At 43.5% G+C, this 25,892-nt stretch overlaps 1 long non-coding RNA gene across 1 annotated transcript; it reads right to left on the bottom strand.

Moving 5' to 3' along the window:
- Window positions 1–16,721: 16,721 nt before the first annotated feature.
- LOC142790130 (uncharacterized) lies at window positions 16,722–21,127 on the bottom strand. The gene is made up of 3 exons (XR_012889380.1): window positions 20,716–21,127; window positions 19,207–20,180; window positions 16,722–18,656 (listed from the first exon to the last, which is right to left on the bottom strand). It is a non-coding gene; the product is annotated as an uncharacterized LOC142790130 (long non-coding RNA).
- Window positions 21,128–25,892: the final 4,765 nt, after the last annotated feature.

Here is a 25,892-nt window from a genome sequence, read left to right on the forward strand (position 1 = left end):
CGGTGCTTCTATATGGGGAATATATGATGAAAATATGCGACATGGTGGTACTTGGAGTGTTGAATAGATGGACGAACGGACACGTAGACAGATGCATGGATGGACGCACAAATAGACGCACGCACGGACGGACAGATGGACGCATGGACGGTCACAGAGACGGGCGCATGGACGGACGCAAGCAAGAATGAATGGACAGACGAATGCTTCGCCCCACTCTCCATCATTCACTCCGTGGATAGGCTGCCATATTTTTTTCTTTGCTAGCCTTTCTTTCACCTGCTAGGCAATTAATTTGCACTTGGACGGAGGTACTCTGTATGTTCTCTGGTGGATGCAATGTGCAGAACCAGTATTGATAACATGGTGAGTCCAAAAAGCTAGTATAGAGATTTATAGTATAGAAACTGTAAAAAGGTGAATGGATGAAGGCAAAACAATCGGCTCAAAAGGTAAGCTCGTGGAAATTGCACAACCTGGCACAAACGCACCCCCCACCTCCCCCTTTTTTTTTGCGCAGCTCTGCAGGATCGGGTCAACTATGACATGGACGTTAGCAGCTGCGACACCACAGAGGTGGACAGGCACTTGAACGATAGACTGCGCCGGTAGAATTTGTCATTAACGATGGCAATAGTCGGTTTGCATTGTGTGGGCTTCTAAAAAAAAGTAGACCGTAAACTTTCACTTTCACCGCAGTTCCTTGTGCCCCGCCATGGTGGTCTAGTGGCTAAGGTACTCGGCTGCTGACCCGCAGGTCGCGGGATCGAATCCTGGCTTCGGCGGCTGTATTTTCGATACAGGCTTAAATGTTGCAGTCCCGTGTGCTCAGATTTGGGTGCATGTTAAAGAACCCCCGGTGGTCGAAATTTGCGGAGACCTCCACTATGGCGTAATCATATGACGGTTTTGGGACGTTAAACCCCACATATCTATCAATCAAACAGTTCCTGGTGGCACTACAATCCTAAAATGTTGATCCCTAGGATAACGTCGTAAATAGACTTATCAAGGACTGTAAACTCTGCCTTGAAAAATTTTTCGTGGAAAGTAAGTTACAGTACACACTCCCACAGGGCGCAATGGTTTTCTACCTCACGGCACGAAGCATTGTATGCCTCGATAAAATAAGAGCTAGGCCTGCGTGGAAGGCGCAGCACAGTAACATCGAAAGATGTTACTGTGCTGCGCCTTTCACGCCTATTGTGTGTTACTGTGAGCGTCCTTTCAGAGCCTATTCTAAACGATCATTGAGTAACTGCTGCAAGCAACTTTGCTTGGTGCCCAATACGGCATTTATAATAAAATTTTAGGGTAGGCCGACATTTGCTGTGCTCTTTTTGTCATTCTTCTGAGAATCGTTGTATCCGCAAAACTATTGCGAAGAATTTTGTGCCAATCGTTCATGCAGTGGCTGACGACGACGAGGAATTGCCTGAAATGGGTAAGCGCCTGAGTTGTTTGCTGAAAAAAAAATCAAGCTTTTGTATTAGGTCTGAACATTGGACGACCCAGTAGGTATACGCTATTGGCATTATGTGACGACTGCTTGTTCTTTCGCTGTTTTAAAACGCTTTATAAGCCGTATTTGCGCTATTGCTTTCCCGACATCAAGCCTGCCTAAAGCAAGTTTGCCAACAAGTTCAAAGCACCGGCGTGACTTAGTGGGAGAATACTGAGCTGGCACCCAGTGGACCCAGGCTCGAGTCCCACTTTATCATTGGTACAAGGTTTTTTTCTAATTTCATGTGTTGTGGTTACGGACACCGGTGGGGACGGTGGACAACTACGCCAGCGTGTGACCCGAGTTTTGATCTCATAACAGCCCTTCACTGTAAAAAAAATATATATATGAATCAATAACTCTTGCTGTATCGCCAGAAGTGTCTTTCTTAAAAAAGATATCAAGCAAATTCTGTCCACTAGGCTTTCAGCAGAAATCACATGCTCAAATTTTTGTCAATCACTGGCTCGACTTTTTTAACTGCCAATTTGTTTTTCAAACACACCGAACACAACGAAATATTAAGATGTTGCTTGCTGAGATTCCACACCGACTTTTGCACTAGATGAGGAAAGCTTAGATCGAGTAAACTCCTATTCTTATAGTATGCACAAAAACATGGCAAGACAAAAAGCGCAGGTCAGCTAGTTCTTGTCTTTACCACGTCTTGACGGAAGGCAAAAGAACAATAAATGGTGTCTAGTGTGTGTTGCTGACCATTGTTTTAAAAATGGTGCTTTTATAAAAAAGATAATTCATTCGTTCTCCTATCTTATTGCAAGTTTTGCCAAGTGCATAATCAAAAATAGGGCTAGATGATGCAAAACGTATATGTTTATATGTAGCATAGAAAGGCGGACAGTTATAATTTGTCTCTGCATTTAAATCATACCCTGCTGATGCCATTGCAGATCCTAAGTTTTTTCATTAGCTTTTCATTGAATTCGGGCTAAACCTATATAAACACGCACTTTGCCTGTAAGTCACATGCCACACTGCTGCTGGCCGTTGTGAAATGAGCATTTTTAGGTCTTACAAATTGCTGTACTGACTGCTGCGTAGTTTCACCTCAGTTATCTGTTTGTGAGCACTCAGTATACGTGCAATCAACATGATGGTTTCAGCCTTCACGAATGTGCATATTTGCGTGATTGAGGGTACGCTAATCACGGGACGAATGCAGCCCTTTCTACTAATAACTATTTGCCCGGCAAAGCACACTTACTTGCTTGGAACTTGCCTGTCCAATCGTACAAACGAACAAGTAATAAGAGTGTTCACAAAATAAGCACGCACTTTCAACTGAAAATTTGGTTGAAATACGAACCTAAAATGCAGTTAAAATCATCTGCACATGTTTTCAAAAGGCACAAGAAACAACTTATGACGACACTCTCAAACCAAGAAGGTCATCCTGAGTTGTTTTTGTGCTTAGGAAAACACGTGCAGGTAATAGCATTTTGAGGTGTTCATTCAACAAATCGTTTAGTCGACGGTTGTATGTTGTGTCCACTATTTCTTAGTTCTCGTTCATTTTCCGCTGTTTAGATTCCACTACACATCTATGCTTCACACTGCAGTTCATCTCACGGTATAGGTATCTGTTGCAGAGACGCTGCACTATACAGTTTTGTATGTGTGACAGAGTGCGGGCGCACACTGTGCGTATTCTATCAACATGGCTGAGATAAAGCTATATGGATAGACGTAAACACATGTTTCGTTCTCGCTTGAGCTTTTTCGATCGGTCATATGAATGTTTCAATGGCTTGATTACGTTGAGCATGGCAGGATAGCTTCTATTGGTAGCATCACTGCAATCAGTGGCTAAAGATAACACGAAGAAACTGTTGTGACCATTAAATATCCATTTGCGCTCAGACGATGGCTCACCCGGCGTGATTTCTTTTGCTGTCAGAATGTAAGGAAATCCGTTGGAATCGTTACCCCCTCGTAATGGCTGAAGCGCTTGAAATATCCGTGAGGGTCATTTCGAAATGCATGCGACGTGAAGGAGGACCGGTAGTTGCGTTAAGCTTTTGCGCCGCACAAGGAGTGGACGCAGAGCTTCTTAACGACTCCCTAATGACGCTCCTTGAGGCAATCGTTAGGGTACGCCGCCGTTCTTCGCTTTCTAATTAGTGGCGAAAGAACGCAGTGGGGAGTGAAACATGTAAATTTCGGGATGTCGCGCATACGAAGGTGTACGTTAAAGAGTTGCGGCGCCGCTCCGATCGATATGGCAGGTGTAAGTTAAAGTGATTCTTGTGGAACTTTCAGGACACTCGGGCGACGAGGACGGGAATGCCCTCTCAGGTGTACAGCGAACTGCAACTGTGCTGCGAAGCGTGGAAATCTGAAAGGCCACGCGTCGAAGGCAGAAAGGGCAGGTGCAACCGACAAATTTGAGCTGTAGTGAGTTGACGCTGGTTTGCGGCCGCAATTATTTGAAGGCATAGGCGAGGAAAGTCTCTAGTGGCCAGGAACCCGCTTGTTTGTTTTCAGCTGTTTGTTACGTGCTCACTCAATTAATTTTCAGACGGACCAACCTACACTGTTGTACAGGCCGTTATACCATTATAGATATGTCACTGTGTAACCTATGTGCCTACGTATATAGACAATTTCAGTTGATACGTACATCATGAGAGGGGCATTCCGTATTTGGTATAAATTATGCGAAGTGTTTCCCAACAATAAGCAACATGGCAACCATTTCGATTAGCCCATCTCCCATACAACACGTATAGATCAAACAAGACGAAGGTTCAAGTCGAGGTGGTGGCTGGACGCGTTTGAAAACATTGTTGCCGAGGGAATGTTGTTTAAGCCAATGTTTCGACAAGTGGACTTCTCTGACAAGCGTTCGCTCTAGCGACATCTTCTGTTCATTGATTTTTCATCAGAACATGTCTATATGTATGTCTCTGTAAACTTGTTTATTTGGATAAACAACACACTTGTTTATTTGGATAAACAACAGGATAAAATGCAAAGCAGTGCAAGTTACGACAAGTTGGCCCAGATCTTGCTGTACATTTCTTTCTGCATATTGGGTATTCGGCATCACGATTCAGCCTTTCTTGTCAAATAGTGAGTGTTATCCCTGATGTGCGTTGACTTCAAAGACGATTTGCTTATTTCAGGTTACAGTGAATCGCAAAATGAGTATTTTTTTCTCCTCTGCTCAAGCTTCACCACGTGTCTACCACAGTTAGCTTGAAGTTTAAGTTATACATTGCCCCACCGCGGTGGTTTAGTGGCTAAGGTACTCGGCTGCTGACCCGCAGGTCACGGGATCGAATCCCGGCGGCGGCGGCCGCATTTCCGATGGAGGCGGAAGTGTTGTAGGCCCGTGTGCTCAGATTTGGGTGCACGTTAAAGAACCCAAAGTGGTCCAAATTTTCGGAGCCTTCCACTACGGCGTCTCTCATAATCATATGGTGGTTTTGGGACGTTAAACACCAGAAGTCAATCAATCAATCAATTAATCAATCAATCAATCTATAAATCAATCAATCAATCAAATAAGGTATACATTATAATTTTGGTCTGCAAAGGCACCTGCATTGCTGCGTAGATCTGATCAAGATCGCAAACAGAAGTACTGAGCTGAAACACAAAAAACAAATTCGCCTCGTTAAATCCTATGCCTGAATATTTCTCGGTATATATTGTGTAATGTGGATAAGACTTGCAAGGACGTCATTACCAACTAATATTAAAGCTATTTTCAAGCACTCCTGATTCACTAAAAGATGCGTTGTAGTAATGTGAAAGCAAAGGTACAATTTTAAAGAATGTTTAACAATAATACTACGCAGACACCCAAACGGTCTTTACCGCCACGTAAGGAGGGTTTCTATGATTGATTGATTGATTTGGGTGGTTTAACGTCCCAAAACCACCATATGATTATGAGAGACGCCTTAGTGGAGGGCTCCGGAAATTTTCACCACCTGGGGTTCTTTAACGTGCACCCAAATCTGAGTACACGGGCCTACGACATTTCCGCATTCATCGGAAATGCAGCCGCCGCAGCCGGGTCTCTATGATGCGCAACATTCTTGCGAAGATTAAAAAAAAGGCTACTCGAAATTGTTAACCTGGAAAGCCCAATATTGCAATTTCAGGACCCTTACAGCGGAAACGCGATGCTGCTCCCGTATGTTAATGAGGCCCCGCTCCTTGCGGGACCTCAGTAGTCCCCTGGATGGAGTGAGCAATATAAGTCGTTTCTCATCCTTACGGGAGCTCGCAAAAAAATGTTTATTTAAAGACAGCAGTCTTGCGCGAATTTGCTAACGTAAACGTGGTTCTTAGCTTGTACTTGTTTTCCACTGAAAGAAAGAGGTATCTTTGTTACTGGTGGAAGGCAGGAGTTGAACGCCTGAGCTATAAATAAGGGTCCCCACTAAAATTGTCCTTGCTTCCAAAATTTTTCGGGCAACAGAAGTGGCACTCCACTCACTTTGAGCACCAGTTCAGCATAGTAATGCTCCGTTCTTTGTCGGTTCTTGGTTTGTGTACTTGACTTCCTCATTGTTGTTCATCTCACGCCACGGGTTCCTTGAGGAATTCGAGATGAAAACGGCGCTTCGACATCTACCCACCGGTTTTCGACGGCTAACAACAGCTAATTTGTCAGTTCTCTCTCGCGACCGAATCGTATTGAATCCCGAAGAATGGCTTCATTATGCCACCTGTGTCAAAAAAAAAAAAACACGCAATTAAGGTTTCTGGAGCGAAGCTCCTTAATGCGCGGGCTGAGCGTCCCGTCGTAATCGTATGTAGCCACCTCTTGTTAGTTCTTGAACCGGTCGTAGAGGGCGGCACTTGCACATATAACAAAATGTATATACGCTGCAAATTGCAAATGGTACAATACAAGAGGACGTTAGTTGGAGTATGATAAATAATGAAAATCAACTGGGATAATGAAATACTACGTGTATACTACGTGTAACAAATAATGAAATACTACGTGTATACTACGTATTTCCTCGCCATACGCAGCGCAAAACACTCGTTTTCTCACACAGATTTACCCAAGATTCTAACCAATAATCCCTGGAAATTTCGGAAAATCATTAACCCCCAGGAATCCCACACGGTTACATTGAAAAATGAAGCTGGTGATGATATGAGTACCACTGACGTCGTTGAACTTTTCAATGCTGCCTTTTCATCTGTTTTTACCAACAAAACCCACATACCGTTTCCTGCGTTACCGAATTGTATCCAGTCTTTTATGTCGCCTATCACATTTATTCCATCGGGTGTATTGTCTGTTATCGAAAAATTGAAACTGTCTTCCTCAGCAGGTGTGGATGAAATCAATGCTAAAATTCTTAAAAACACGAAATCTATTTCTTCAGTGATTTTGTCATTACTATTCTCACAGTCACTTCGCACAGGCATCTTACCAGACGACTGGAAGGTGAGGAAGGTCACTCCGGTCTTCAAATCAGGTAACAAAGACAGCCCCCTAAATTATCGCCCAATCTCTCTAACAAGCGTACCCTGTAAAATCATGGAACACGTCATCTACACCCAAATCATTCACTTTGTTGATGCCAATAACTTCTGCCATCCTGCCCAGCACGGGTTCCGTAAGGGTTACTCTTGCGAAACCCAATTAGCCCTTTTTGTTCAGGATCTGCACACAAGTCTAGATACTAACCTGCCGACTGACGTAATATTTCTGGATTTCTCGAAAGCGTTCGACAAGGTACCTCATAAGCGACTGCTAATGAAACTTAGATCTTTAAATATACATCCCGATGTTTTAGCTTGGATTGAGGAATTTCTAACTAACCGATCCCAGTTTGTTTCAATTGGTGACGTGCCCTCTAACCCCCTTCCAGTAACATCAGGTGTCCCCCAAGGCTCCATTCTTAGTCCCCTTCTCTTCTTAATTTATATTAATGATTTAGCTTCGCATGTCTCCTCCAGTATCCGTTTGTTTGCTCACGACTGTGTAATCTATCACTCAATCACTAATCCGACAAATCAAACCGCTATTCAAGATGACCTTAACCATGTGCAGGACTGGTGTGAAAGCTGGCTTATGAAACTTAATCCTAACAAATGTAAAACAGTGTCTTTCCACCGCCGTAGCAACCCCTCTCTGTTCCCTTACTCAATCGCTAACGTCGCCCTCGAACACGTGCAATCATATAAGTATCTCGGTGTCACCCTGTGCAATGATCTTAACTGGCGCCTGCATGTTACCATCATTATATCATCTGCAAACAAATCCCTAGGTTTTCTGATAGTCACCTTCGGCACGCCCCACAGGACGTCAAGTTACAGGCCTACAAATCCCTTATTCGCTCTAAATTGGAATATGCCTCTGCAATCTGGAACCCACACCAAGCATACCTCATCAACTCACTTGAGGCAGTTCAAAACCGTGCTACTAGGTTCATTCATTCTTCGTATTCGTATAATATTAGTGTATCATCCCTCAAAAAAGTATCTGCTCTTTTAAATCTTGACGTTCGCCGTCGTATTTCCAGCCTCTGCCTGTTTCAGAAAATTTTTCACAGCCCATTCCGTCATCCCTACATTGTTCCACCAGCCCGCATATCTCACCACACTAGACATCCACTTCCAGTGGCCCGTCCACGCATTAGAACGACCACTTTTTCTATGTCATTTTTTGTACGGACTGCAAACGACTGGAAAGATCTTCCCCACGACGTCGTGGCCATTTCCTGTCCATCAGCATTTTTCGACCAACTGTCTGCACGTCCTTCGCAATGAAAACCCGTGTCAATAAAAAAAACAGAACTTTATTTGTTAACCCACCCCTTATGTAATACCCCCTCGGGGGTCTTTAAAGAAATAAAGTCAAGTGAAGTGAAGATGATCTGTCGTCGAGAAACCACGACAGTCACTTTTCGTTATACAGGATGAAATTTTTTATAGGCAAAATTGTTCTGCAAAAGAGACCCACCTACTTTTGAATGTCCCTAAATCTTCGCGATTTACCATGCTGCAAGCTATGCATGATGACCCCACATCCGGTCATATGAAATTTGCCAGGGCCAAGCTACGTACATTGGAGCGTTTCTATTGGCCAAGCATGTAATAATCTACTGCTAAGTACGTCGCGAGGTGTGAGCACTGCCAACGATGCAAACGTCCAACTAGGGCACTACCGGAACTTCTTCATTCCATACCACCCTCGTGTTTCCTCTATGAGGTCGTTGGTATCGACTTGACGCGCCCTTTTCTGCGGTCAATCTCTGGGAACCACTGGATTGTGATATGAGTCGATCACCTCACTCGTTATACTGAAACCAGCGCGCTCACCACCGCGCTCAGCACCGTAACGACTGACCACGTTTCAGACTTCTCAATAAGCTACATGATCCTTCGGCATGGGTCCCCTCGCGCCATTATCAGTGATCACGGCCGACATTATGTAGCCGACGTCGTGAAGGAGCTCCTTCGCAGGTCTGCTTCCCAGCTTTGACACGCCACTGCGTAAATTCCACACACTAACGGACTCGCTGAGCGCGTGAACAGGACGCTCATTAACATGCTTGCTATGTACGTTGACTCGAAGCACAAAAACTGGGACACAATTTCCCCTTTTATGACATACGCCTACAATACTGCACTCCATGAGACCACCGGTTCTAGCCTGTTCTACCTACTCTACATCCGTCGACCACGCGCAACTCTTGACACCATTCTACCGTTTACAGAGTAGGAAAAGCCACATCTAGCTGAAGCACACTGTCGCGCAGAGGAAGTTAGGCGTATCGCGCATCTCCGGACTATTGCATACCAAGACCACTCGAAGGCTCGCTACTATAAGCGACATCGACATGTCTATTACAGCAAAAAAGATAGGTTGTGTCGTTGGGTTTCATACCGCAAGCGGACTTCTACCGAGAGTTTCTGGCCCGCTACATGGGTCCTTTTGACGTTTTGACACACCTTAGCGACGTTACGTACGTCGTAGCACGACTTACATCTACCCGTCACCGATTCAGAAAAACTGACGTTGTGGATGTCACCCGTTTGAAGCCCTATCGTGTTCACGATACTTACTGACTCACCCGTTGGGAATTGTCTGATTCAGGAAAACTGATACCGTGAGTTGGACGAAGCGTAGAAGAAAAGGGGAAAGTGCAATTGGACTCTCCCTGGGCTAAGCCTTCCGCGGCCATCTATCACCTCACCTTGTAAAATAAACATCTCTCACCGTAACAATATTCTCCGCAAAGGTGATAAGTCATGCAACCCTTTGAAGGAAATACAAACTTGCCGAAAAGTCCTGCACAAAATCTCCGCCTAGAACGAAATCTTGGCTGAAAAACGTTGGTAATAAGAGGTCACCCAAATAAATTTGACCTTCCGTTTTCACGTTAAAGTTTATCTAAAACCAAACATATCTTTTGGATTTTATACGTGCCTTGATGTGATTCGAACGTGAGCCTTTGCATAACAAAAGTTGTTCATTTTAGCATTGCATTCCTCCAGCAACGTGCGACTGATCGCAGACGTGCCTTAGCAACTATCAAGAAAAGCGGGTACGATAAGACCCAGTGCAAACTTTCGTCATTGGTTCAGTGGACTCATGCTAAGCTATACGTCAAACAGAAACAACAATGACTGAGTGGCCAACTTGATAATTCTCTATGGCTGCTGCAAGACAACGTTCAACGCTCCTGGCAATGATGGCCGTTCATCACTAAACAATGTCATTGTTGGATGTCACCGGTTAACGGCATTTTGCCAAGCGTTTTAACTTCGTGCATCGGTGGTGAGAATACTGCCACTGAACATGACGACCTTGTAGAAGAATCGGAAGCCATGGAAGGACTCCTGACATTTAGTGAAAGGTGGACTTTTTTGCGTTGTTCCTTCAAGTGTATTTGGGAATGACAAGTTTGACCATGCCGTTACCATACAACTTAGGAATCTCTGCACTAGCCTTCCAAACCACTCGTCCAATCACGTCTTTCGGTGCAAAACCCCGCCGGAGTATCCCGAACACCTGCCACATTATGCTCGCGCAGGAGTTGTGAATAACCCGGTAGATCGGAGCTTTAGGTCCCGACGACTTGGCTCTTGATTGGATCGAGTAGGCAGTGAGCTTTCTTTGCTCTGATGCTGCTCCACAGAAACTAGCTTAGCAGGGTGGCTTGTTGGGCGAGTTGATACATTCTATACTTAGAAATTTTGGCGCAACCTCGACTCACGCAAACACTCACACAAGCACACACACTTACACCAGAGCAACACACACGACACGCAGCGCTCACTACCAACTGTTTATTGCTCCTATCTGACCTTCTTAAATACGTACATCGAAATGCGCAAAGGCACAAACTAACAGAACTGCGCCAGTAGAAAACCAACATGGCGTCACCACACCACTAGGAACAAGTAAAAAGTAAAAAAAGTAAAAAAAGTAAAACAAGGGGGGTTAACACGAAAAGGAGATATAATCGCTAAACCCTCGCATCAAGGAAAGATATTTCTTGTTGATGCAACACCAAAGATGGCTCGCTGACACATATATCTTTATTCTTTTCTATATAATATGCTTCTAACAGCAAACGTGCTGATAAATTTGAGCTTCTCCCAAGAATCCTTGTATCCGAAAATCGTGGTTCACACCCACATGCGGCAATATGCGACACAAGATGTGCGTACTTATCCTCGTTTTTCTTGACCTTTAGCGCATGCTCCCTAAGCCGGTCATTGAGGCATCGCTCGGTAATGCCAATGTACACGTTACCGCAGGAAAAAGGAATGGAGTATACAACTCCCATGGAACATTTTACGAAGGCATTCTCATGTTTTTTCACGCAACCGCGTCTCTTGCCATTGCAAATACGCGGACATAACTTGGCGAGCTTTTCTGGCGCAGAAAAGACCACAGCCACACCATGCCTTGCAGCAACCTTCTTAATATTATGGGAGAGCTTGTGCACGTAAGGCACGACTTGAAGCTTGGAACCCGAAGGATCCCAAGTAGCTCTATCCCTTTGTGTTCCACGTTTCATCTTCTGCAGTAGTGACTCGGCGACCGCGTTTAGGACCGACGAAGGGAAGCCCGCCGCCGTCAATCGGCTGATCTGTTCATAAAAACTAGTACGCATGTGGTGTGGACACGACTTAATCAACGAGGATTCTAGACATAGCGAAGCAATACCTCTTTTAACTAATTTCGAGTGTGCAGAATCATACGGCAACAGCCCCTTCTTCACTCTAGGCCGGTACACCCAACAAAAGTGTTCACTACCCCACAGTAGCTTGAGGTCTAAAAACTGGAGACAAGCCTCTGTGGGTACCTCGGTAGTGAACCTAAGTCCGCGTCCATGATCTTTAAAAACACTAAGCCCGAATCCCGGCTGTGGCGTGGTGACGCCATGTTGGTTTTCTACTGGCGCAGTTCTGTTAGTTTGTGCCTTTGCGCATTTCGATGTACGTATTTAAGAAGGTCAGATAGGAGCAATAAACAGTTGGTAGTGAGCGCTGCGTGTCGTGTGTGTTGCTCTGGTGTAAGTGTGTGTGCTTGTGTGAGTGTTTGCGTGAGTCGAGGTTGCGCCAAAATTTCTAAGTATATGATGTATAACCAACTAGCCCAACAACAAGTTTTATGATACATTCTTAACGTAGCTTTTGGTAAAAAATACACACGAGAGACGGACAAGCGCTTGTTCATCTCTCGTGTTTGTTTTGTGCCAAAACTACGTTAGGATTGATTGATTGATATGTGGGGTTCAACGTCCCAAAACCACTATACGATTATGAGAGACGCCGTAGTGGAGGGCTCCGGAAATTGAGACCACCTGGGGTTCTTTAACGTGCACCCAAATCTGAGCACATGGGCCTACAACATTTCCGCCTCCATCGGAAATGCAGCCGCCACAGCCGGGATTCGAACCCGCGCCCTGCGGGTCAGCAGCCAAGCACCTTAACGACTAGACCACCGCGGCGGGGCAAGCTACGTTAAGAGACTAGCTCCCAGCTTAAGACACACTCCTGATATGTTAATAAATGACGTGGGCTCACACCTGAAGGAAAGAACAAACAAGGGAAAAGACAGGAAGATGAGCCACAAACACGAAGGAATTAATTCATGGAATGGGTTCATACATGAAGGCGTCCGGGGTATCAAACCACTTGGGTGTCGCAGCACCTGATCTCGTCACGTTGCGTGAGGGAATGGCTCCGACAGCCCACCAAACCAACGCCTCCTTTATTTGAATGCCAGTGCAAGGAGAGCCATCGGTCCGCCTTAATTCAGGGAGTGGTCGTGATGCGGCGCTTTATAAGATGGGTTGCGCTGCTCGCGTCACACGTGCCTCCGAGCGTTTTTTCCCCGAAGATGAGATAGACGTGTTTCTCACACCACTACCATATGTTTGTCAGATTCGCTCCTTGTGTTGCTTTTTTCTGGCTCGAGACAATGCCGTCGCTGCGTCACAGAACATGCAGAAACGTTGCAGTGACGCTTCCCTATTGCTTGCCCGCATATCGCTACCAATGGCTACACGCTATTTAAAAACACTGTATATTTCACAGAGCCAGCATAAAGTAATACAAAACGTCAGAAGAGGACACTTCCATGAGCTCCTGCGGCTTATTTTAAAGCCCCTTGATCTTGGGAAAGTAACGACACTCTCCTCCACGTGTGCGTTTCCTTCTCAATTCTCCTCGGCCGCTTGCCGTATGCGCGGCGTGTGGCGCCATTTTTCGGCGACGCTCCCGCTGGCGCGCCACAGAATTCAATGGAAGCGGGTTATTTCCGGCAGCTTCCGCGCCACAGTAGTGCTGAATTTTTTTGATTGTGATAATAAAATTAGGAACACTGAAGAAACCGTTTATTGAAAGGTTCGCTTCTTCTAAAGGTCGTGTAAGTAGGGCACGCTAAATAAATAAAAGCTTTTATAAGGAGTTCTACGATGCAGGGGCCGAATTCACAAAGCTTTCTCTTTGGCTACGCATTTTCTTAGGCAAAAATTCTCTTATCTGGAGGGATTACTATAGCGCGGGTATGAATTTAACTTATTCGGCACTTAAGAGGGCAAGGAGGACACACGATAGCCGATGAAACGACAAGGAAAGAAAGAAGTGTGTGCCGATAATATCAAGGTAGCACGCAAAGCGTCTAGCATCGAGAGTATACGATGATAGCCAATGATTTGCTGCATCTAAGTTTCAGTTCCGCGAGCGTTTGCTACAGCTCTTACGGGATGCCGCGTACGTTGTAATAGACGTTTTGGTGGGCTGTGCAAAGCCAAGCACTCACCTTTAATCAACCACTGTAGCTAAAAAAAATAATTGCTCGATTGCCTTAAGCCACCGAGCAATCCATGCACTATGTCGCCAAGTACAAGTAAGCAACACTCCAGGTGCACCACATAAATGAAACCACACATAAATCGATGCATGCAATGTTTGAAAATGTGCCTCGAATGTCTTCCCCTATTTAACGCGACCAGTTACCTTACATTTTATTGAAGCTGCGCTGCTACTTAACTAATTCGGTGCAATCTAGCGCGGTATAGTGGTGAACGCAAGGGTGTTTTGTACCTATAGTCAAAGGTAGCCTTTGTTACAATATTCTTATTACAAGACACATGAGCGACTTTGGTGCCTGCAGACGAATTGTGCGGAAATAGATAACAGCAGTAATCAAATGAAATTGTGAGCGCAATTTCGCTAGTTCCATGCACCGCAGCATTTTTATAAAGCCGGAGTGCGAGAACGTGCATACGCTTACGCTTAGGTATATGTCTACCTAAAATGGAGGAGACTCGTCGGGAGGTGTCTCAGTGCTAATGCATTTCACAAAACACGGTGCAAATATTTCGTCCAGCGTTGTTTGAGTGCGCAAACAAAGCAAGGGACGTGTATACGAGTCTTGAGGTCGAGAGACGTTATCACACGTGCGAAAAGGATGAAAAGAGAGAAAGAGAGAGAGAGACTCTCGTTTCGGCTTCGCGAAAGCTTGAAATTGATAGATAAGAAAGACAATTTTCTGGCCCAGCAGACGTCAGGTAAAGTCTCCGCAAAGCAGCGTCAGATGCTCGGAGAGCAAAAAAAAAAAAGTGGAGTACGCGTTATATGGGAGTGACAGCCACTCAGAAAGCGAGATGAAGTGTGACTGTCCTTAGATGTGAGAATCAATGCTAATTAGGAGAGTTGAGTTAATGAGCCAAAACTTTCCTAAATAACGATAATGGAAGCAAACTGAGCATTCATCTAGTGAAAGTGACACTAGTGACAGTGAACTCATAATAGTTGATTAGCGTTGTCAGAGGCCGATATATATTTTTATTTTCTTATTTATATTTGGCAAACTATGAGAAGGTAGGCTACGTTAGAGCCGGCTATCCTAACGTCATGACAGTAATGTACAAGAATAAATAGTGCACGGTTATACAGTCACACGTGGCGGTTTCCATCTTTTAGTAACCTTGGGCAAACGCATTCTAACTATTTTTTTTATTTTTGACAAAGTTTCCCTGGACGTTTTTGCATTTGGCTTCATTCGAAGGAATGACGATATATCAGCAATAGAGCGAATGCAAGCACTGCTGCAGTGGACGAGCAGTTACAGCGCTCAACTTCACTCTAGGAGGTACTTGGTTCGATTCGCAGAATCACTGAGTACTTTTTTTTCTCAAGAGGTTGCCCGGCATGACATTATGCGTGGTGCCGGGTACTAATTTTTTTAAAAGTAGGCTTTCGCACTTGCTTCTTTCACTCCCCTTTTGACCGAAAAGCGCTGTACTGTGCCCCTTCAAAAAATTAAACAATTCAGGGTTCATAATTTTCTCCTCCATCCTCTCTTATCGCAAAAGTGTCCAGTGCTGAAATACCAATATCATACCTGGTATATTACTTTTCACGTGCTTGGATACTCGACCAGCAATCAGTCTTCACGGTGTTTTGAAGAAAATCTACACATGCAGTGAGCTAACTGCTTGCAGCCCATTTGACTGCCTTTGTAGGTACACGCTAATTTGGTGGGCATCATCACATGCAGCAAGACCAAAGAGCACGGAGGACAGTTAGAGCTGACGCAAACAGAGTGACTAGTTTGTGTCTTCTCTCCCGCTATTCGTCATGCTGCACGCTTCAGTGTAATGTCGCTGTCAAAGGTTAAAATCAACTATAGCAGTTAATCGAGTTCTGCTGAGAGGGTCCCCTATTGTCCAGAATGGAACAGAACAATGGCAATTTGATTTGTGTGATAAAGAGATACCCTGGTTTTGGTTAGTAGAATAAATTTCTAAACTGAAGTTTATTTTTATTAACAACCATTCCAGTGCAGATGAAAGATGCATGAACAAATTCTTGTATTCAGCTTGACTAGTTTTGTGACTTTAATTGTAATTGCGAACCGGTATCACAGTATGCATAAATATCACGCACATATACAACCACGGGTGATAGCTTGCTTATTTTGATTAAAATTGAAAGGTTGAAATCGACATATTCAACCAATGCAATGTGTACGAGATATGCCATGTAGAGCAGCTATGCTCTAAACTAATCTTCGCAGGTTCGTTCCATTTTACCCAATTTCTTGCCCATGACTGTAGGTTGGTAAATGAAACAACTTCTTCGAACACACATAATCTTTGTAAGGTTACATTTATTTTTATGCAGTACAAAACAAATTGAAATGTGTAATGGCTCAAAAGAGAAATAACTAGAAACAAATTCAGCCAAATCATTACCAAACTTACTCACGAATGATAAAAGGATTCTCATTTAAAAGATACATACATACATACATACATACATACATACATACATACATACATACATACATACATACATACATACATACATACATACATACATACATACATACATACATACATACATACATACATACATACATACATACATACATACATACATACATACATACATACATACATACATACATACATACATACATACATACATACATACATACATACATACATATATACATACATACATACATACATACATACATACATACATACATACATACATACATACATACATACATACATACATACATACATACATACATACATACATACATACATACATACATACATACATACATACATACATACATACATACATACATACATACATACATACATACATACATACATACATACATACATACATACATACATACACTAAGGTGTAAATATTAAAAGGAACTGCGATAAAACAACAATTCTAATACACTCATTTTGAATATACTACAGAAAGTAAGTTACGAGAGAAATCCACCGGCACTGTTATGTCTGAACACGTTGTTTCTCGAACCATCTCGCAAAAGCTTGATGCATAGTTTTCCGCTGCTGCCCAGTGACAAGCAGTTTTTATAAAAAACACAACAATAAAGCCCTTGAAAATGTCATGCTAAAGAAAAGGGCTGTGCATCAACATTTTGTACATGTCTGCAATATCACTCTGTTTATTTACATAGCTTGGCTCATTTACAACCCCCTAACAAAGCATGTTAGCACACTTGGGCTCAAAGTTGGCACAGCGCGTGTAAATTCTAGACAATACATGAATAATACAATTATGAGCTACTAAGCTCCTTGGTGCAAACAGTGTTTATATTGACAGCTATAGGTGCCATTTCGTTTCCCCAAAACACTTCTCAAAAGTAGAATCAACTTTATTTAGCTAAAAGTTTCTATTCTGGCGCGTCGTGGTGGCTCAACGGTGGAAGTGACTTTTTCGGCCAAGAAAACAAAGACCAATTATTTTTCCAGTTCGTGAATTCACCCAATGCTAACATTGAGGCAGCTGGTAGGAGTGCTTTTGGAGAGAGGAAACCACCACATTCCCACCAGTTGTGGCCTTAAGTAGCTACTTCACTTGAACAAAAATGATGAAAAACACTCCTCAAGAAGACTTCAAAGTTTCCACATCAACACAGTTCCCATACAGCTGTCTATTAGTCTGCTTGAAAAATATTGAGTTTACTGGTGTGCAAAGACTGTGCACTATGTGAGGTGATGCTCCAGTGCACTGCATGTATGTCTTGCTGCTGGCCTCAACTGCGATGTTGCTCAGCACATATGTGTAAAACTAATACTATGCCACTGCAAAGTAATTATGTGTCATTTGCAAGAAACAGGGACCCCAATAAAAGAACATAACAACATTTGCCTTCACAAAGTTCAAAAAATGTAAATAAATTTCCACATAGTTTTCACAGTTCATCTGAGGATAGTAATATTGGTTGTAAACACATTCTTACTTCCACTAACAAACTATTTTAAGATGCCAGATTCAATATTAGAGTATACCAGCACTTTTGTAGGGCTAAACAATTGTACAGGCACCTAGAAAAACACAAGTGAAAGCATGCTATAACTACATATAAAAATAAATACTTTTATTTCTAGTCTGAGTAGAGCTGCATAGATGATAAGTCACTTACATTACATTATGAACAAACCTATCCAAGCAAAGCATACATTTAAAAAGTTATACAGTAGATAAGTAGACTGTTGAAGGACGGACAGGCAGTGGGATAATACCTTAGCACTAAAATCTACTGTTAAGATATACTAGGAGTAGTGATGATCCTCTTCTTTCCAAATAAAATAATCCACATAGATTCACTTCCCAGAGCTTATACACTCATGCCATCATTGGTGCTATACAAATGAGTGTACACTGAAGGATTACATCGACTAAGTACATGACTACTGCATTTATGGCTTTACTTCTTGTACTACAAAAAATGCAAACACAGTTACCATTGGCGACCATGGATACTGTGATTTCTGGCATGTAAATGTAGAGGCACGCAGGCACTTAACACACATGTTAAAAACTTCAGCTCAAAAATATTTGCCCACTAACAATACAGGAGCTTTTAAGTTAGTGTCATAGTTTGCTATCTTCCATGCAAAATTTAAATTATTTCGTATGCAAGCAAAGGAACTGCTGAATAATGCACTGCTAAGAAGTTAAGCAGCAGCTGCTCCTGACATCACAATGTGCTCTTTTTGCTGTTGTAAACTTTGAGCAGGAGAACAGTCACTGGCAGTTCCTTTATACTTGTTGGTCTTCTGTGCTCTGTTCTTGATACACTGTACATGACCGTGGAGCACCGAACCCCTTGTTACTGCTGGAACTTAAAAAAATACAGATCATTGTTACAACCATGCTACATGCAAGAGTGTATAGTTGTCAATTATGTGCTCATATTTACAGATATTGTATTTTCAGAAGCCAATGACAAGCCTCAACACACACACACACAAACAGTGAAGACTGAAAATATATTTAATATGATATAACAGCAAAACTACAATGTTATAGATGAAGGCATGAAACTTCTGACAGGCATAAAAAGCCAATAGAGTTTCTTCCATTTCGATTTTACACTAGGTGCGAGAAGTAGACCACGAATAAGTTCACTAAGAAACACAAGTTAGACTGCATTACAACACAACAGCCAATGTTCATAACTTGAAGGCTGTCTAACATAGCCAGCTCACCATACCGCATATACGAGCAAATGGGCAGTCTAGAAGACACAAAGAACTTGTGGATTATGAGTGTGCTTGTTTCTGACATCTATTATTCTAAATGAAGAAAACCTTTCAAAAATGCACTTGATCACGGGAAATAATCTTACGCAACAAACACAACGGGCTCCTTCAGGAGCCACCAACACTCACCATTATTGTTGATACCAGTGTCTTGCCGGATGGATATGCTGCGTCCTGCACAGAACACCAAAGGAGCGCTCCATGACTTGGATTGCATGTGTGCTAGCTGCATCGCTCTGCTGCTGAAATAGGCTAGCCACAGACAGAGAAATGAGAAGCCATGGCTTTGAAACACACTGAACGTCACCTTTTGAGATCAACAATGCATACTTAGGTCAGGTAAAATTTGTAGAAAAATATATATCACTATGCAATCGTGGTGAACATGTTCGGCTGAAACACAAGCAACAGCACTGAGAGAGAAAAAGCTACATTAGGTAAAAGATGCAGTTACTGGCCCTATGTCATCTGAGGCTTCTTCAATAGGTCTTTCTCCTTGCAAGTTGTGAACAGCCAGGCAATTTTCACCCACTTGCTATTTCCTTCCAGAGCACTTGATCCACAGAGGGAGTGACAAGCTCGAGAGTTCAATAAGGAATCAAAGTATTTGTGCTCGTTTCAAAGCACAAGCTTTTGAGTCTCAGATTATTGCAGTTTCATTCATAAGCTGCAGGCTTTCAGCTTTCATCATTCTCAATTATCTTGCAATTTAGTTCTATAAATGTTGAATAAGAATTATGTGTAAGAATATTACAGGTATCCACTGAAAGCAACCATGCTTGGGTTTTCAATTTGTGCACAGTAAGTGGTGTTCACGTAATCGTATGTATTAAAGAAAAACTAACCTTGCAGCCAGCCATTAGGCAGTTTTGTGCCCTCGAAGCTCCCAAGCAAATCGCAGTCCTTCCAGATGAGGCTGCCATGCATGCTTCCACGCCACAACCGCTGAATGATAACAGTCCCAGCAGTGATATAGGCTTGCACAGTTAGGGAGAACGTGTCCTTCCTATATTTGTACAGGTGCTCCAAGTAATGATGAGGATTGATGTGCCAGAATGTGCAACCGATGCATCACAGGACCTTAACAAACCAATCTCTGCGATCTGTGAAGAGCCAAAAACGAGATATTTAAAAACAATCATTAAAAGCACTCACTTCTAATACTTACTTGAGGAAGCAATCACTTCGTTAAAGTGACCAAAATCTGCTATAATCACTTTGAAATAAACTGAAGCCTCATGTAAAATTTACGTACCGCAATATATATGTCCTACTGAAGTATAGTACTACCACAGTGGTAATCGTCTATAGAAATAATTTTTCAAAATAACATAAATTTTTTAAGTGCAACCTGGCTCCTGAAATTTAAATTCACATTAACTTTCCAACTATCAAACGTGGTCAATCCACAGGCCCAACCTTATAATCAAACAAGAGCTCACTTGTATGAAATCACAAAAAAACTTTTTATGTATTTGCTCCATAATATATGTATGTATATAACAGTAGTAGTAAATTTTTCATGCTTCAACTTACCATAGAGAAACATTACATCTGATGGGCTTAAAAACTTGCACACGTTATAGAACATCGTGAATTATAGTGCCAGTGAAATTTAGTTCTGCAAGGTGAACTCACCGATGGCAGCATTTAGTAGCCGTCGGTGTCATGAGGAACCAAGTACGGCCAACAGGCAAAGGGCATCTGCAGACTGGAAGCTGCCAATGACAGCAATGAAGGGCTGGCCAGGCGTGCACGTCCATTGATAAAGTGTAAGAACTGGCCATGACCGGCTGTTGTCAAGGCTCTAGTGCCGTGCAAAACGATGGCCAGACGAACTCGGAAACCTGTAGTTAGGCGATATTGGCCTACAACTTCATCTAAAGCAAGGCACTGGTGAAATATTTGCTTTTTCTGGGGGCCGGAGGGAAGCTTGACGTTCACGGGCTCTCGCTGCCACATAGAACTCTCAATTTGTTACCGAAGAACAGTCTAGGCGCGCTTCCAAAGTAACATGATCCACAACAGAATGTAGCATCTCGCAGTTTTGGTTGATTGCATCACAGCGCTAAGACTATGGTTATCACAAAAAGGAGAAGTGACGACTTAACAAACAAAAGCGCCAAGCTGCCCCACCACAACTTCGCAGGGTGAAACTGTTATCAACGCTGTCTTTCAATTTTCGGTCACACGAGCACAGCTTGTTCACAAGTCTTGGAACGTCAACACAGCACCACTGTTCACAACGAACATCGTTTCACTCCCGAACAGTACATTGCTCTCAAGTAAATAGAAGCGTACGGGCTAACTAGTGGCGGAGCAAGAACCGAGCGCGTAGTTCATACGTTTCCGTACGTACTTGGGGTCACTCAAGTAACGTGTCAAAACGCTGTCAATCCGAAATGTCGCACAGCACCCAACTGAGAGACTGGAAAGTCAAGCGAACAAACTGTTACCGGCACACAAACACACATTGCAGGCTTCTCGAGTGCTAGTTTCCGTCGATACATCGACGCCGATCCCCGCTTGATAACCACACCGACGTACAGGCTTCGCTGCGCTTCACCGTACACCTTTGCACTGCCACAGCTTTCCGCACTGCTTACACGCACCGAAAGAGCTGCTGTAATCACAACACATCCGGTCAAACGCTGAAGTAACTCGTGCGAGAAGCGTTTGCTGAAAGTCGCACCGACCGATATGCTGTTTACGACGCCATGTTGTTTTCGACAACTGCGCAGCACATAAGAGAGCTCTTAGAAAGTACTTGCACTATTTTCACGGCGTGAAAAAAATTTCTCTTATGTGTGAGGGGGGTGATATGACGAACAAAACAGGCGTGCCAGATGAAAGAAGTGTTTTGGCAACGTCACGGAGTGAGCTGATGTGGAGGATATTGCTTCACAACCAATCACAAGCTGTGCCTGTCGGCCAAGCCGTCGTCTGCTCGCGTTTGTCGTGTGCTTCAATCAGAGCATGCGACAGGGGATTCGCCTTCGCAACGCTATTATTCTCAGGTCAAGTGGTCGCGGCGTCGCACATAATACATGTCAGTGGCTCGCTCTACCTTTGAATGATGTTCGTGCGCCAAGTTAAATGGCTGGTAATTGACGCAGGATGAATTCAGCCAAGGTTTGCTCCAGAATCGTGAGGGTTTGCATATTTTTGGTGTCATACAAAATTACTATGGTCATTTCATTCCGATTGCTTGCCATATTATCACGGTCCATATCGGTTTCGGAACAGTGAAGGTGAAGATGCATGATTTGTTTGTAGTTCCATGCGTAATCACGCGCACCCCTAATACGCTTTGGTTTACAAAGTACGCTTTGTTCCAGATCGTCCCAAAGTGTATCGACAGCTGTATTTCAGAGATCGCAACCATTGGACAGTTAGAGCCAATGAAAGTACACTAGACCACAAACTTTATGAACCACTCACTGAAAACTTCCTCTCATTTTTATTTCCAATAGCGTGCAAAGAATGTGCTCCCAATAACCTCTTTGGTGGTAATTTCCACCAATGAGGCAAGGATCTCGAGTCGCACTTTTAATTGGATGAGATGGGGTGCAACACAACAACAAAACAAATAAGGTTGATCCTATGCCATGCCGCGTTCGAATGCACCGACCATTCACGTATCACATTGGTTTTCATCCAACCACAAATCTTTACATGCGTAGTTTTATGCCATTGACGCCCAATAGAATTCTTCAATTACTGCGACTTCGAACTTATTGGACGATGGTGGTTGTCACCACCATCCACTGCGTACAAGGGAAACAACACGCGAAGCTCAAAGCTCCGAAAGAAATAAAAACGCACCAGCAGTCATCAGGCAGCCCTTAATGGGCGTGAATTAACTCAAAACCAGCCAGGGCACCAAAGTATACCGCCGCGGCAGCAGGTTCTAAGTAGCCACATTTTTTCTAAGAGTGGTCCAGACCACTCTTAGGATTTTCTCTCAGCCATGCTGTTTTTACGCACAATTTCGCTTCGTGAATCCACTTACGAGCACTTTTCGATGACGTAAGCAAATATAGCAACTGCATCACCATCGCTGACATGTTCCCGGGCAGTCACAGCGCGCTTTATTTGCAGCGGCCGATGTGACAACGATGGCCTCTTACGACGTTTTTAGATGCGAAGCATCTTATACTCGCGCCTTGTAGTGCGCCGTCCGCGCCGTCCGCACCGCTTCTCGAACATTCGACAGCTGACGCGCGCGCATGCGCCGTCGCGCCGTCGCCCACTCTTCCACCATCTGTGCATCCCTTCCTCCTCTACACACCGTGCGCGCTTCACTCCTCCACCATCTGTGCACCCTTCCTCCTCTTCACACCGCGTTCGACATCTACAATTCTCCTGATTCTCCAGTGGACGCGCATGTGGCGTCGCGCTTCGAGAACATTCAACAGCTGACAGTGCATGCGCCGTCGAGCTGTATATATACTCAAGGTCGGCGCTCGCTCGCTCAGTTGCCGCTCGTCGGTTGGTTTGTACGGCGCGTCGACGTCCAAGGTCGCGGTGAAATGAATTCCAACGAATCCACAAACACAATGATCGACGTCCCTTCGACCAGCGCCGCCCTTTCGCATACGTGTGTACGTGTTCACTCATTTAACACCCCCTCCTACAACCACGTTAACCAATTTAGCCATCGACCCAAGTAAGTCGCAATTTAACACCCCATTTCACAACCACGTTAACCAATTTAGCCATCGACCCAAGTAAGTCGCACTTTAACACCCCGTTAACCAATTATATGCTCCGCATCCTCCTCAGTGTTCCCCCGAGGGAAGCTGCGGGCAATTTTTTTCGCTTCGTGAATCGACTTACGCAACACAATTTCTCTTGCGCAAAAATGTTTTCGTAAGTGAGCTTTGTGAATCCGGCCCCAGATGTTTTTCTGTCGCATGATAGCATGCTGTACTTTTGCATCTGATGTAGTTCCGCTTGTGCCATGTCCGCCTGTGGCGTGTACTACACCTAACTTAAGCGCTGAATTTCTCCTTAGATTTATTTGAAAATCTACGCATATTAGTAGTGTCACAAACGTGAATCTGTGCAAGCCAAATAGAAAATCACAAGCACTGCGCGGAAAAAGTGATCACTAAGATTAGTCGCCATGTAGCAGACATGGTTGTAAATAATTTCAGCATTACACTTGCTATTACGATAAGACCCGTTTTGGTTCAGACTCGATTCAGATGAGGTGCTGCTACGTGGTCGCTTATAATCACGATCACACCAATTCAGAATCAAGGTCATCATAATCTGCACATCGATAGCGACTAAACAATCTTATTCGAACTGACTGATCCCGGTCAGAAGAACCCATGCGACACTGGTATAAAAGAAACTATATTTACTTTTTGGTGAATGAAAGACATAGCAATGCAGGCATGACCAAAGCGATTGCGGGCATGGTCTCCTAGAAAATGGCTCACTTTCGGTATCAGTGTGTCATAGCTTCTTTTGCATTGCGCTTCTGTATTTCTTTCTTTTATTTTTGATGAACTGCATTCATTTAATGATCTTTGTGTGGTAGTCCTCACACCCCAAAAAGTACAAAACAAAGTAAATGCCCTTATGGAAACGAGTGACAATTAATGCCATCTCTATTCATCCACTCGTTTGTTTTCTCCAACAAACGTTCTCGTAAACAAATTCTAACAATCGCACAAAGCGCGACTGAGAAGCTGGGTCATTGCACGTAATTGTTTGCAGCGAATGCAGACTACAGTTGTGCATTTTTTACGATTGCCGAGGTTAGAGCAAGGTGAAGGTTGAGCTGAATATTTTTATATATTTTTACTTATTTATTCGTTCAACCCCACATATCCATCAAATATTTATTTACACATATACTGCAGACCAGCATTTTGGTCCACGCAGGAGGGGAATAAGAAATATCAAATGACTCGTACCAGCAAAAAAAAAAAAAAGAAACGTGTATCTATACGCTAACAGAGGTCACATGTCTGTAAAACAGCAAAAAAATTTACAATACATTTGGAAACTCTAATCACCAAGTAAATAGTTTTATAGCGATATAGCGAAATTGTCAGCCGGAAAAATCTCATGATGCAGTGAATTCCAGTTATCAATTGTTCTGGAAAAATGACTGTATTTGTAAACATTAGTTCGTGCAAATATGGGTGCAGAGGATCAATCATGTTTTCGGCGGGTATTCCTAGTAGTGGCTGGCTGAACGCCAACAAGGTACATTTAGGGCAAATTTCCCTGCCATTATTTGTATAAAAATGTTAAAAGATTAAACTTTCTTGTTGTTTCTAACAAAAGAATTTAGCATATTCATGACAACTTCAGTTTGAAGCATCGCCCAAAGAGCGATTAAAAAATCACAGCATATCCCCGAGGTGAATGATTACGAGTGGGGCAAAGCGTACGGAGGAATGGATGCACGCACACACGGATAGATTGACGGACGCATGGAAGCACGGACGGACTGATGGACGCTTCGTCCCACTCTTCATTCACTCCGTAGATATGCTGTGACACCATTTTTATTAACATTCAATGCAGTGCAACTGGCTAATACGACCCACTGCGTAAGGAGCTTCGCCCCTAAAAAACACTTATGTTAATCAGCAGGTCGAAACGATATTTCAAATGCAGCACTGGGCGATGCTTTGATACCAGCAATAAGAAAGGTACCTTATTTGGGTGCACGTTAAAGAACCCCAGGTGGTCGAAATTTCCGGAGCCCTCCACTACGGCGTCTCTCATAATCATATGGTGGTTTTGGGACGTTAAACCCCACATATCAATCATCAAGAACGGTACCTTAC

Source organism: Rhipicephalus microplus, chromosome 1, assembly GCF_043290135.1.
Source record: "Rhipicephalus microplus isolate Deutch F79 chromosome 1, USDA_Rmic, whole genome shotgun sequence".
Lineage (NCBI taxonomy): Eukaryota > Metazoa > Arthropoda > Arachnida > Ixodida > Ixodidae > Rhipicephalus > Rhipicephalus microplus.